The sequence below is a fragment of the Tyto alba genome, unplaced genomic scaffold (assembly GCF_018691265.1).
Source record: "Tyto alba isolate M040663 unplaced genomic scaffold, T.alba_DEE_v4.0 Super-Scaffold_41, whole genome shotgun sequence".
Lineage (NCBI taxonomy): Eukaryota > Metazoa > Chordata > Aves > Strigiformes > Tytonidae > Tyto > Tyto alba.
In genome coordinates, this window is record NW_024881317.1 from 22,668,750 (window position 1) to 22,683,079 (window position 14,330).

A 14,330-nucleotide genomic window follows, 5' to 3' on the forward strand; every position below is an offset into this window, starting at 1 on the left:
ACAGCGCTGGAAATGGCAGGATTTGAACTGGTTTTGCAGAGGCAGTTGGGGATCTTGCTGCTGCCCTGTGCTCGGGCACAGGCTGCCGGTCACGCAGGGGCGGGGAGGGCTAGAACCCCTCTTTAGCATGGACTGTTCTGCAGCTGGACCCACGGCAAGGAGAGGTTTTAGCAGCAGCTGTCTACATGCAGTGGAGCTCCAGAAGACTCTTCCCTTTGGCGTTGTGTCCAGCTGCAACAACTTCCACCTTCCTTATCTTCCTACTTCCCACTAGATCCTCTCGAACACCTCTCCATCCCACTGAGGCCACCCCAGAGCTCCCCCATCTCCTCCATGCCACTGCCATTCCCAGCTGCCTCCCACTCCCTGCACGGCCCACAGCCCTTTTCCCACATCCCCTGCCCACCTTGGCTCACCAGCTGGCTGGGTGAGAGCCAGGTCCAAGGCTCCCCATGCCACACGTGCCCCACCAGCCTGCTCACACCGACTGGCTGGCCGGCCACCCAACTTGCTGCTCTGGTTGAACAAACAGCTTTGGAGGCTGCATGTGGTCCCCAGGCCTGCGGTCGGACCCCAGACACCTCTACTCACAGGTCAGATTGGGCTGGAGTCAAGTCAACATGCACCAGAACGACTGGAGCAAAGTTGGGACTGACAGGCATCCTCACCACATACACTGGGTTGACTTAAAGGATGATATAAACATCTCATAAAGCCCATAATTGTGCAACGCTACCTTACGGGGGGAGCTTCCACCCTGACCCCAGCAGGCAAGCAGCTTATTTCACTGGGGAAAAAAAACTAAAAAGTTAGGACCTGACTCCAAAGCAGGGAATTTCTCTTGGTGGTACTTAGACCCCAGTGGCAAACTGAATGCACGGAATGATGAGGTAGAGAACCAGAGCCAAAGCCAGAGCCCCCAAACGCATCTGGTGACACTAAAGAATACTGCAGCCATTGCTCTGCACCCCTCTAATACCAGCACTGTGCTAAACTCTCCCCTCACCCCCCCAGCTCTATCCATCTAAGGGAACAATGTCTTTATTCATATAAGGACGTTGACCAAATCATAAAGAAGATGTAATGACATTGTCTTGGCTGACACACTGATCGATGCTTTTCATGCAAAATTATGCTTTCTGCAACTAATAAATATTGATCTTTTTTGTTCCTGTGTAGCACTGCAATAAAGAGTGACTTAAATATCTGCCAGCACTGAGCATTCTCCATCACGCTTCCAACCCCCAACTCCCCTGCAGCCACCCGGCAGCACCCCTTTGCATTTCTTACTGTTCTTACAGCTGTCTGAGCCCACCCGACACTGATGCCAGAGCACCGTGCCTCATCCCTAGGAGGGCACAGCATCTCTGTGAACATCGACTTCCCTTTATTCTTCTGTCCTTTGAATGGTACTTCTGTTACAATGGTTCATAGGAAGAAGCAGAAAATAAACGGAATTGGAGTGAGTGCTGGGGAAGGGGAGCAGGGTCATGTCCTGGGCACGTTTAGGATAATAAACAGGAGAAACTGGGCCAAGCGCAGAACGAATGGAAACGTTTACAACTACTTGGCAGAGGAATCGTGTAAGCGCTAATGGGCACGGTCAGGCTGCTTGAAACTCCTTAAATCAAAGCTGCAGAGCTCGGTAGCAAGCGCCTGGCGACAAGCTTTGAAGGACACAAGGCATCCATTCAGCCCTGCTGCACAGCCGGGCTCAGCGTGGCGGCTGCCCGGCTCTATTTGCTCCTCTGCTGCAGAGGGGTCCAGCAGCATTCTGCATTTCACACCCACTTGGCTCCCTCACCTCCACACCAAAGTGCAAAGCAGTGGTGGCTCAGGCCTGCTCCTGTACGCAGAAGGGAGCCCAGGGTGATGTGATGGTACCTCTTGGGTTGGGTTCCCAAGCTCTTACGGGGCTCTGGGACCCTGTCTTCTCCAGGCCTCCCCCCACATGGTAAGAAGAGGATTTCCATGTCCCCCAGGAGCCCAGAGAAAGGAGCTGCACTGGAGAACATGAAGTGTGAACTCAGATACAGGACTGCAGATAGATTGATGATGACAGGCGGAGGCCTGGGTTCAGTCACTCCTGTCTGGCAGACACGCAATGATTTAATTTGTTCACTATGCATATTTTGGGAGTAGATTGCTTTCCTTTGCTGAAAGGACCAGATTCATACCCATCGTGAGCACAGGAGTTAAGCTGCAACAGTGAACCAGAAAACAGGAAGGGCCAAAGGTCTCCAGCGCTCTGTACAATCTCAAGAATTCCCATAGGTGCTGCACACACATATATACACACATACGCACCGACTGTACCAGATGATCCTGCTCACCGCTCCCCTTTCTACCATCGATCTGTCATTATTTCCCTGTTCTGGGGGAGCTGCTGTAATGCATCCTGCTCCTTTTCTTTCTGAAGACTGCTCAGTCAGGCAGGGACCTGCCCTGCCTTTGGTGACCTGTGTCAGTGCCCAAACGGTGTTCAGGGTGACCCAAGACTTGGGACCGTGCCCCACTCCCCACCCTTCCAGCACAAAACTTGCGTTCACCAGCAGTTTTAATGTGTCCTATTTCCCCCTTCCCCATGCAGACAGCTGAGTGCTGAGAAGGCATTTAAGGCAAAAAACCTACAAATCAGAAGATACTGCCTCTGGACTACGGAGCTTAAAATATGATGGCACTGCCCCCAGATTGTGAATGGGTTCACTGAAGAGCTCCCCCAGCCCTGATACCCTCCCCTTCCCCACCCCCCTTCTGGGAAAATTGCAGAGGCAAAGGGCTGCTGTTCCAGCAGATTTGCAGGAGTGGGAGTTGAAGAATCAATGAAGCTCTGAAAGCCAGTGGGGAAAGTCATTCTGCACCTTCCTGACACCAGGAATAAATGATTCAGCGGGAAAGAAAAAAAAAATACAACAACCCTCAAATGAGGCTGGAATTACCCACTGGAGAGATATTTCATCTTGAGGAATTGTGTTTGCTGCAGCGTTCATCTCACTGAGCCACAGCAAGGCTTTAATATCCAGCAAAAGGTCAAACCTAAATGGGAATTGTTACAGCTTGCCGGAGCCCCCAGCGTCAGCCTGCCTGCACACACACGATGAGCTCCCAGCCCCTCACGTGGGGCAGGCCAGGAGTGAGAACCAAACCCAGAAACACTCCGTGCACGTCACAACACTTGAGGCACTCGCAGGCCTTCAAGTGGCTCTACATTCATCAGCCCTTCCCACCCCTGTGAAGTACTATCACGCCCAGTTTATTAACAGTCATCTTTCCTGTTAATTAGGCAGCACTTGCCATCTTGCAAGCCCGCTCCCAACTCTACCTTTGCAATCTTGTCACGTTGAAGTCTCAGGGTCTGGAGACGAAGCACACAGGGCTCGGTGCACGGGTCCCACTCCGGTCACAAGGCGCGCTCCCTCGCTGCCGTCCCTGCAGCACAAAGATCAGCAGTTAGCTCTCAGCAGCCAGGCAGAGAGCATCGCTGGGACCGAGGAGCACTCCATGCCTGTGCTCTGCCACCCAACAGCAGCATCGCACAACTGGGGGGCACTGCTTTGACCCAAAGGCAGTGTTTGTCAGCGCTGCTCTTCAGCCTCGCCTGGTCTTAGTCTGCAAATCTTTGCTCGCCCCCTCTGCGGTTCAAGAAGTGGGGACCTTCTGCCACTGCAGCACTGCGTGCCGTGGGTGCCCAGGCAGCAGGGCCTCATTTGTGGTGGAAGGCACAGAGGCTCTGCCATCCTCCTTCACATATCTCCTGTCTATATCCCTATATAACAAAGGATAATAAACGCTAGGAGCGCGGTTGTACATCCTTCCTTTCCTGCCAGCTTGTACAGGGCGCTCTGACATGGCCTCTCTCACTCCCACAGCAGAAGGGACAATCAGCAGTGGGTTTTGCGACACTGCCAAGCTCAGGAAGCATCACAGAGCTACCAACTGGCCACAGCAAACTCAGCTGCCCTCCCTTCCAAAAAAAAATGACCAAAAGATCAGCTGAGCCCACGCAGCGCCCAGGGAGGCGGAAGATGCGCCCAGGAGCCTGAAGACCTGCAAGCAGCACTTTATCATAAGGCCTGAGCCTTGCTGCTCAGGACAGCAAAAGACTCTGCTGCTTCAGGGGCCAAATCCTGTAGAGTGGGGCTCTTCTCTGCCAGAGAGAACGGTGAGAACACAAGACGCAGCAGGAGGCAGTCTCTATGCCAAAGCCAAGGCCTGAAACAGGGAGTAGGGCTGAGCTGGACCACAGAGGAGCAGCTCCCTCCCCGATGGGCTCCCAGACACAGTTCAGCCCACGCCAAAACACGGGAGCACAGCCAGTAATGTCCTGCCATTGCTCCCTTTGGAAGAGGGACTGGGCTACAAAAGGAACAGACCTGTCTGCTTGGGTGTCTTCAGCAGGGTGAACTGAGGGTGAACGCTGGGAGCTTCCAGATGTTTCCACTCAAGGGATTTAATTGAGCAAGGCACCTGTTTATCGTAAAGGGAGGTGGGATGTCAAGGCACTTGAGGGCTGCAGGGGGCAGCTGTCAGTTCCTCCTCATTTGGAAACATCAATGCTTTAAATATATTTCCCAAGCAGAACCACAGAGACTTTCTACCAGTGCCCTGGTCCTGACCTGCTGCCCTGGCAACCGGCTCTGCCCCTCGCTCTTGGCCTGTCGTGCCTTCCCCTGCTCACCTCCTGCATCGCTAGTGCTCCTGGCTCTGAGGAACCCCAGCCTGCTCCGACTTCTTGCTTAAGAAAGATGTTTTCATGAAGATCTCATTGCACGCTTGGATCTGCTTGGGAATATTTTAATCTCCAGTGTGTATGAGTCCAGGGTGGTCCTCTGGGGCTGTGGGAGCACTCTCTCTCCTCATGGCCCCCCAGGCCATTTTGTTCTTCCCTCTTCTGCTTTTGGTACTGCTGCAGTCTCTCTCCTTCCACACATCTGCTCAGCCTCTCCTTGATAATTTATACTCTTCTCCCTTCCCTCAGACTCAGCTCTGCCCTCTGAGAGTTCAGTGCCCCTATCCCAGGCCACAGCAGAGTTCTCCAGGAATGAATTAGGCAGACAGGAGGTGAAGGGAAGGCAGAGGTTCCCAGAGAGCTTCCTGCCTCCTCTTCACCATGACAAATGTGAGAGTCCAAGAGAAGGAAGGAGTGAATCGAGCCCATCCCATAACACCCACCACCCTCCCAACAGGGAACAATGAAGGTCAGTGAGCTGAGCAGAGGGGGATTTTACCTAAAGAAGAGCTGAAAATCTGCTCGAGCTTTGAGGTTCGTAACAAAACCGGACCCAAACTACAGGCAAACTCCAGACCCTGCAACAAAACGGGAAGATTTGAGAACTAGTCACTCTCCTGTGCCTTCCGCCTTCCATCTCAGTCATCCATCACGACCTGAAGCCCTCCTGCTTTCCTGTTCTGGACCATACTAAACTCATCCAAGGCAGCCCCATCCTACCGAGCAATCCCAGCTGCTCTTTCAGCCCTTCCTGCTGAACAGACTGCCATCCATGATGGGCAACACCCTGGGTTCAGTGCTGATGTGGACCAACACCCACTGGGGAATCACCTGAAACTACCACTTGCATTTTCATTTGTGACTTAAACCAGACTTCGTTATGTACAGAACGATTAAATTTTGCTAAGGTTAAGACGAGATAATTTTTTGTTCAAATATTTATAGTTAGAGCTCACCAGAAAGTCAACAGGATTCTGCTGGACAACGCTCAACTATCCACATCCCCCAAAGGAAAACACGGTTTTTATGTGGTATTTAAAACATCCAGAGACATCCAAAATTCAGCCCTACTGACTGTTCCCGGGCCAGGCTGGGTCGGTGCCATACATCCATGCCTCTGGGGGAAGCAGGAAGAATTTGCTGGCCTTTTCTTCCTCATAATGGTGAACATGTGGACACAGCCAGAGTGGGTCACCAGCCCCTCACATGGTCATGCTAACAGAGGAGGTGGAGACCATCTCCGAATTGCAACCAGCAGCCGTATACTAGGGAAGCCAATGCTGTGGAAAATGGGGTCAGATTGCTTCTCCCCATGTTCAGCTTTGTCGAGCTGTTTGTGTCTTCTGGATGCAAGACGTCCCTGGCAATGAACCAGAGGTGTCATTTGAAGATCTCATCCTTTCTATTAGGACGTTTAAATTCAAGACTCAAACTTGTGGTTGGCAGGGAACAGGGGCAAACAAACAGCAGAACAATCCACTGTCAGTTCCTGACAGCCCAGCACAGGGCAGCCAGGCCAGCCCACAACAGTTATCCCTCCTGTCGGTGGGGAATGTTTGCGTACAGAAGTAGTAGTTCGAGGGCCTGTCACAGATTTAAGCCGCTCAGGCTTAAGCATGACAATAGAAAATCAAAAAAAAAAAAAAAAACAACCGACAATAAGTGTACTGCAAAATCAGGGCTTTGTTCCCTCCTCTAAAGGGTCTGTTGACCACCCCCAGGGTGCTTCCTGAAAGTCAGGCTCTCTTATGCTCTCCCGTTTGGGTACCTGCCTCACAGCTACACTGCAGAAGCAATGTTTCACTAGCAGAAGGAAGGTTGAACTCACCCACAGCTGCACTAGACATCCGAGGGCATGAGGAACGTCCCCCACTCACTCAGAAGCTCCTGACTGCTTCTAAACTTTTCTGTTTGCTGCTCCCCCCACCCCTAGGCCCTCTTTTTGGCATGTCAACCTCCATTTCAAGCTCTCCTCACTCACTTCTGCGACTGTTTATGTCTTTAGTGCATGCGTCTGAGGTTTAAGGGGTATTTGGGTGTTAAGTTCGACAAAGCTTCTGTGGCAGATGCAGAAGCTCAGGTAGAAATCACCCTCTCCCTTCTCTGCTCCTTTACAAAGGTCAAAAGGTGGCAGAGAGAAGCTGACCTACTGATGGGCACAGGCTGAATCCCTGTGTGAGGAGCTCTGAAGGGAGAAGAGAGATCTTCAGAGGTTACTCCCACGGGATGAAGGCCAAGTTGATTTAACAGCCTCCTTTCCCTGGGTGGACAATCAGCTTCCCCAGGGAGTCGTCGACTTTCTCAGACTTTTCAAATAGGCAGTGCCTTTCTGAAATGAAGCTCCTGTCTTTGAAGATTTCACATCTACCTCCCAGTGCCCTGGGCACTGAGTAAGCAAGCTCTCTGTTCACATACACTTTGTTCTCACGCAACCACGTCCTGCGAAGGGCTCAGCAGCAGCTTCATCCCATGCCACTTTCCTCTCTGCTGGATGCAGAAACATTTCCAGGCAGCCGCGGTGTGTGCGTGTGACCCTGGCGTGATCCCCCAAATCCACCAGGCTCACAGGGAATGCAGGAGTGTACACAACTCCTTCCTCTCGGTCGTCACCATCTTCCCCTCCAACAGGGCAAGCTGCAGGCCTCCAGCCGGCAGGTCAGCCTTCCCCCTGTGCTGCTGAATAAGGAAACGCTGAGGCGGGAATGCAGACAATATCCTAAACAAATCTGCTGTTTACAAAGTTCCCTGTAAACTGTTTACATTGCTGGGGAGAAACCACGGAGGAACAGCAGCTGGAGCATGTTCTTCCCAGTGCTCCTGTGGGAGTGGAGCTGATGCATGTCTGGAAAGGGTGCAAATGTATGAGGGAAAAGAAGTGGCCGGAAAATCCCAGCACCACCCATTCCCGCAGCCTGCCGGGACCTCTGGCTACCTCAGCATTGCCTCCCTGAGCACACTCCCAAGGGAGATGGCATGTCCCTACGGCTCAAACAGCATGTCAGCCACACCAGGGATGGCCAACCTCAGGTTCCAGAGCAGTGCCTGGGGTGGCGGGGCTGGCCGGGGGCTGCTGGGTGAGCTGACTCCCTGCTTCGAGAGGAAGCAGACCTGAGGGAGCCAGTCCTGAACCTCCCCTGGAGCCCGTTGGCTCTTCAATGCATGTGAAGTGTCTTGTGACTCTCATCCCATGGAGATGCAGTGTGCGGCTGACAGAGGACAGCCTTCCGCTATTTTATATACATGTATTAAGAGTGGTTAAAACGAGGGCTCAGAAATACCAGCAAGAACATTTTGAAGTCCTGGCATAAAATAAAAGCCTCAGTGTGCCTCTAATCTGCCCTGCTTCCTGCCCGTGGAAACCTCTTTGCAGTCCCTGTGCATACAGCAATGCGTCAGGACAGTGGAACGAGCTCAGCTCAAACACCCGTGACCCCCGCCACCGCATCCCCCCCCACCCCGGACAGCCGTGGGCTGCTGATCCAGCGTGACTGCCCAAGCCAGTCTGGTGGCTCAATCCAGGGCGTGAAAGGCTTTGGTGGAAGAATCAGAAGGGTTAAAAGTAAAACACACCCTTTATCAGTCCCCTTCACACTCCACAGGAGAAAGGGCTCATTAAGTTACGTGGGAAAACGTGGACTTCACTCAAGGAAGGTGGTAAGTGCTCTGAGCCCAGAAATAGCATCAGAGAGGGGGTACGTGGGGATGGGCAGCCAGCTGGAACAGCAAGGACAGTGAAAACATATGCCCTACACATGATATGGCAACCCTGACCCAGTAGTTGGAAAGGAACACAGGTACAACGATTTAAGAAAAATAGAAAGTGGGGAAACTCACCCATTTGGTGTGAAGGGCAGGCAGAGAGAGGCAAGGAAACAGCTCTGCTCCATCAGCAGGGAAGAAGTGGTGTTTGTTCACATTTGCTCTCAGCCACATTGCCAGGAGTCCACTCTCGGAGCCAGTCCTGCCTTCACTCTCCAGCCAGTCAGTCTTCCAGGGCCCAGTTGCGTCCCTTTCCTGACCAGAAATAGGACAGAGGGGTCTCCCGACGGAGCCGAACATCTCAGGCAGCAGGAATGTCAGAGGAATCTGGAGGACCTCTCAAAGACTGAACTAAAAGAAAAAAACAGGGGAAAAAAACCCCAAACATTCTCAGGCCAACCCATTAAAAAAGATTGTCAGGTTCCTTTGCTGAAGGAAAAAACCCAAATCTAAAAACATTTTTCAGAGCCAACCACGGAGACTGGCCAACCCAACAGAAGATGTGTTTGGTTTTGGTTTCAGAAGCTTTTGTGCAGTTAAAAAAAATGTCAGCCAGCTAAACTTCTGAACAAAATGGCCCTTCAAAATGAAAACTTGAGCAATTTTGTTTTAAAAAAAGTCAGAAAGGACTGAAGCTCTAATCCCACAAGAGGGCTGGGCAGTTTTCTCTAGCTGATATGACCTGCTAAATTTGACCAGAGTTTTACAAATTGTTTTGCTTGACCCCCTAAACATGGCTCAGTTCCAGTGAAGAAGCACCTTCTGATCCACGTCCTACCAGAGAAGCATCAACCAGTAGGGATACCCCAGTGCTCCCTAAGCCTCGAGAAAACCACCATGGAGGTAGGTAGACACCGTTTGAAATTCATGCTAGCATCTTTTGGCTTCCTTCTGGTGACTCAGGGTGCAGCAGTGCCCAGCTGTGCCTCTCCCAGCAGTGCCATCTCACCTCCACACCCACTACGTCACTGTGAGACGGGCAGTAAAGCCGCTGAAGCTTCTGGTTTTGAGTGTTCAGGCTATGATTTATCATAAGCCTTTCAAAATTGGAAAGTGAAGCAATTCTCCTTTCCAAAAAGCATTTATGCTCCCCCCTCGCACCCATATGGGCTTGTTATGTTAAGGCTGCTCATAAAACCCGCCTGGACCAGCCCGACACTTAACCTTGGTTTCTGAAACGATGCTGAACATAGTCTGTCTTTGCCCATGCTCGGAGCGAGGCTGTGTTAGCACCAGTTCTGCAGCTCTTACTGCTGACAACCATTGTCCAAAGTGAGTCTTTTCTTCTGTATGCAGCGGGGCCCCGACAGATGTAAAACAACAGCCCTGACCACTCACGTTTGTTTGCAAAGGCTTTCTAAAAGGAACTCCAGATGCTAGCCCAAATGTCTCATGCATTTTCCACCTCAATTTTAATTGCTGGTACTGCAGATCACTTCTCTTCATACAATCAGCTGCCGTTTCTGCCCTAGAATCAGTTGCCTTTCAGAGCCCAGGCAGAGGAAAGAGATTCCTTTATGCAACATCTCCGGTGTGATCATCTTGCCCAAAAGATCCCACAGGCAGAGGTGGAGAGTCAGTACAGCAAATTCATCTACCACAAACTCACTTATGCCTGATGTGACAAGCCGATCAGAGAGCATGTGTGTCCTGTTAATGGCAAAGGTCTCTCTTAAATCGGTTAAGCGTCTCTTCTCTCCCTGTTCCCAGGGTTTTTATTACTATGAACCATTAAAGCATTGCCAAGATGGCCATGAATTAAAACACAAATTTTCTCAGCATGAAGCTCCAGTCCCATATGTTTGGCGATGCCCCAAGATCATCCACTGCAACGCTTTCGCAGGCATCTACCTAGACCAGTCATCTGCTCTCAGCCTCCTCCCACACCTTTGGGGACCATTCCCACCCCTCCCTGGGGATCGACAAGGGACCGACACAGAAATGCCTTGACAAGGTGAGCAGGATATTCCGCACTGGGATGGCTGGGACACCGTCTGCCCTGCTGAGAGCTGCGGCAATGCTGCCCCGTGGGAGAGGGCTTCTAAATGCATCTGAGAGGTGGCAGTGGTGTAGATCTTTGTGGGTTTATCTGGGTGGGGATCAGTGCCCTCTGTGGCTTGCCCAAGGTCAGGGAGGAGTGGGAGCCTGCCCCCCAGCCCCCCCCGCACCCAGCAGTCTGTCTAGACAATCCTCCCCGCCGGGCAGCCGGGGACGCCGAGGGCCCTTCCATGCATGGAAGCATTCAGGAATTCCTCTCGCAATTAATTCTCCGTCATCCCCCAAAATAGCATTCCTGTGCAGAGGAGCTTAGAAAGCGGAGTGCCGCGGATCAGCAATTAAGGGGCAAAGACAGACTACAAAGGGAGGCACTGCAGGTCACACCTGCGCTGCATCAGAGCTGCTCTGGGAGAAAGCCCTTACCAAGCTCCGGAGGGAACGGCAGCTCCTAAGTCAAACCCAAGTAATAAGATGATCTTGTAGGGGGAAAGATTAATCATTATTGGCAGCCAAGAATGTGCAAGTCTAACAAAAGCCAAAGGTTTTTTTATTACAGTCCAACTGCAGCCGGGAAGACAACGTTAGCTAAGAATCATTAAACCTACTGCAAGAATAAATTTTCTTTGAACCAAACCATAAAATGGGAGTAAAATCCTCTTAAGCCAGTGACAGCTCCTAATGGAACAGACGTTATTATTTTTTTGCAAACCAAAAAAAAAAAAAATTAATAAAATTGCTTTAGATTATTAACTGAATAGATTAGGCTCCAAAATGGAAAATATTTACTCAAGCAAAACCTGCTTAATTTAATACCTGCCTCAATTAATTTTTAAGTTTGGGATTATAATTGAACAGAATAATGACATTTTCTGCTTGTACAAATAGGGATTTGTGAACCCTATTTGCCCAGAAATCAGGCAGGAGAAGAAGTACCTAGGAAAACTTTACCCTGCTAACCCTCAGGTAACATTAGTGCTGCTGCACGTGCCAGTAATGAGTTTGGCAGCTTACGCAAGCCTGAAAGATAGAAGGTGAAGCCAAGGTCCCTTCTCACAGCTGGTCATTAAATTTCCTGAAACGTCTGACCAGGAGGTCACTACTGATATTATAAAACACAAAAAATATTACAGAAAAATTGAAGTAATTTCCTTTGTGAATGTGGAAGCAGAATACCAAGTTAAAAGCAAGATGAACATGCGCTTCATTTTTTCAGCATGCAGGGGATATCTGCTGGCAGAGTGGGCTTTGATCCATTGGCCAGATCTGGGATGGATGAAGAGCGTTCAACAGCTCCCTGAAAAGGTCTCTGAGTTTGATCCTGAATAAAGACCTCAGCTGGATGCTCTGGTTCCAAAGCACAGGTAATCACTTGTTTTACACACCAACACGACTGGCTGGAGCTCTCAGCCTGAGAGCTGCTGACAGAAATCTTACTTAGTTCCTGCTTTTAGGACAAGCTTGGTGTACTCCCTCCTCAGTGCTTTTCCCTCTCAGCCAGAGAGCAGGAGGTGCGGGAAAGGAGTGGAACACCAAGCTCCAGCATTCACACTGGCTCTGTACACCCAGGTGGGAAAATAAACCTGAAGGATCAGTTCTCTGGGGCAGGCAGTGCAAGAAGAGCTGCGTCCTGTGATGAGGAAGCTTTTTGCACAGCTGGACACCTTCTGCTCTAAGCCCTCCACTCTTGCAAAGTGCATCATCTTGTCATTTTAACCTACAAGCCATTTTTTCTGTTAGGGCCCAATTCCCAAGACCTCATGGCAGTTCTGCCTACTAGGAGCTTGGTAAGGTATGTAGTGGTCACACAGTATTTGTCAAGCAGATCTTGTATATTCTGAGAGAAAGAGCTTCAAAGTAAAAGCACGTAAACAGGCCTGTCCTTCACAAAGCTCACCATCCTCTGTGGGTCAGGGTACATCAAGCTTCTTCAAACAATACTTTGGGCAATCGGTCTTCCTCAGCCTTCCTTGGCTGCTGTCCCTTCCCTCTCTCCAGATGCTTAGATGCTCAGACCTTTCAGGCCTCTAAAACGTGACCTGATCTAGACGTGGCCTCTGTGCAGTGGATTTGAGCCCACTGAAAAAAGTCTGTCTCTATAGAAGTCACCCGCTGCCCAAGGGCTGGAAATCACTGCCTTCCTCCTTACTTACCATTTTTCTAAAAACCCCTCCTCAGGGCTGAACTAATACATCTGCAAAACAGACTGGAACGCTCGGCAACTGCTATCCACAACCACTCAGTAACCCCATCACTTGCACAATGCGTGGCTTTCCTGTAGCTGAGGATTCCTGGAGCAGTTCCACACCCCGCTGGCACTGCTCAAAAGCAGCAGGGCTGGGGGGGCGGGTGGGGGTGTCTCACCATTAGGGTCTGCCTTGGGAAGAAAAACATGGCCATTGGCTTGCAGCTGGCAGCCAACTCTGATATCCTGCTCCTGGTTCCCCTGGTGTCAGAAGCACACGCTGCATAATAAGCGGGAAGAAGAGAAACATTTGATTAAAAAGCTTCCTGCCTGGAAGCAATTCTGATCCTGGCTCTACCAGCTCAAACTCAGCCCTGAGAGCGTACACTTCAGTGTATGTATAAAGTCGTTTGGGGAGGAAGATGAGAAAGTATAAGGGTTTTATTTGACATAGGCCTTCCTGGCACGTCAGAGCTCTGTTGCTTGTGTTTTCAAGACAGGAACCTTGTTAACAAGCGCTGGTGAGCGCAGCAGGCTCTTGCAGGCTCTCCTCCCGAAGTCACTGGTGCAGGTCTGGTTGTATGTTGTGCAGAAGGGTCAGTGAGGACAAAAATGAGAGAGAGAGAAGTGGATTCAACATTGAAATCTTCCTTATTTTAAAGTGAAAGCAAGGAAGGTCAGATGACAGCAACAGAGAAGGTGAGGAGTATTGTAGACTCAAATAGCTCTTGAATCCAGGTAAGGAACATGAAATCTGCAGTAAGAGAGTCCATCAGAAAGAGCCATTAGTCACAAGTTGGGAACAAGTAAAGTCCAGAGCTTGTCAGGAAACGACATGTCACTAGGATTATGGGCAAACCTTACAAAGTAGCTGTAATTCTGAAGGTCTGAGGAGGCAAATTGTGATCAAAGAGCCATGCAGGCACAGGAGGAAGCAGCATGGAAACCAGAATCCTTCTCCTAAAGGCAAACAGGGGTGAATTACAGCATAACAGATCCTTCCCAAATCACCCCCCTAGGTCCCAAAAGCAGTTGACGGACGACTGCGCACGTGATGCTGAGTGACAAGCCTGCAAGACTGTCTGTGGGAAAGGAACAAGAGGGGTAATTTTATTGTCATGTACCACAGGGGGGTGTAAGTAAAATCACAGCATGAGAAAATGACAGTGTATCTGTCTTAGGTCATTTACATGCCCAGATAATCTGTGGGAGGAGAGCCAAAGTTGCTGCATTTGACAGAGGCAACTCAACAGCAATGTGCCTGGGAAACGGAAGCTTACACAGAAGATTTGCAAGCCCCAAAACCAATCTCATGTTCATCGCTCCCGGAAACCAAAATGACCAGACTTAATAATTTAGGCTTCCGAACGATTACGCTTTCCTCCATCATTACAGGCTGTATAATGGTCTCATCTTGCTGAGCACGCTGCAGGAATGCTGCAGAGGGACAGTCCCACGCTCAGAAGCGTACATGCCTCCCAAGGACACGCCTGGAGGCCACAAAGACGCTGTACGCAGGCAAAGGAGCACTAACAGGCATGAAGGCAGAGGCTGGGTAGCTGTTGCAGACATCAAGTACGTTGCTGTCGATAGGAAGTGTAGCACATTAGATTTTAGGAGGGATCTGGAAGAAGGAGAGGATGCTTTGTTAGCATTTACAGG

The 14,330-nt window shown here is 50.5% G+C and overlaps 1 long non-coding RNA gene across 1 annotated transcript in view; it reads right to left on the reverse strand.

Moving 5' to 3' along the window:
- Positions 1-14,330, reverse strand: part of LOC116961049 — a 106,989-nt gene that overhangs the window by 81,720 nt on the left and 10,939 nt on the right. The window contains exons 3-4 of the long non-coding RNA XR_004406737.2: positions 8,564-8,839; positions 3,323-3,429 (exon numbers count right to left, since the gene is read on the reverse strand). This is a non-coding gene — a long non-coding RNA (uncharacterized LOC116961049). The remainder of the gene's footprint in view (positions 1-3,322; positions 3,430-8,563; positions 8,840-14,330) is intronic.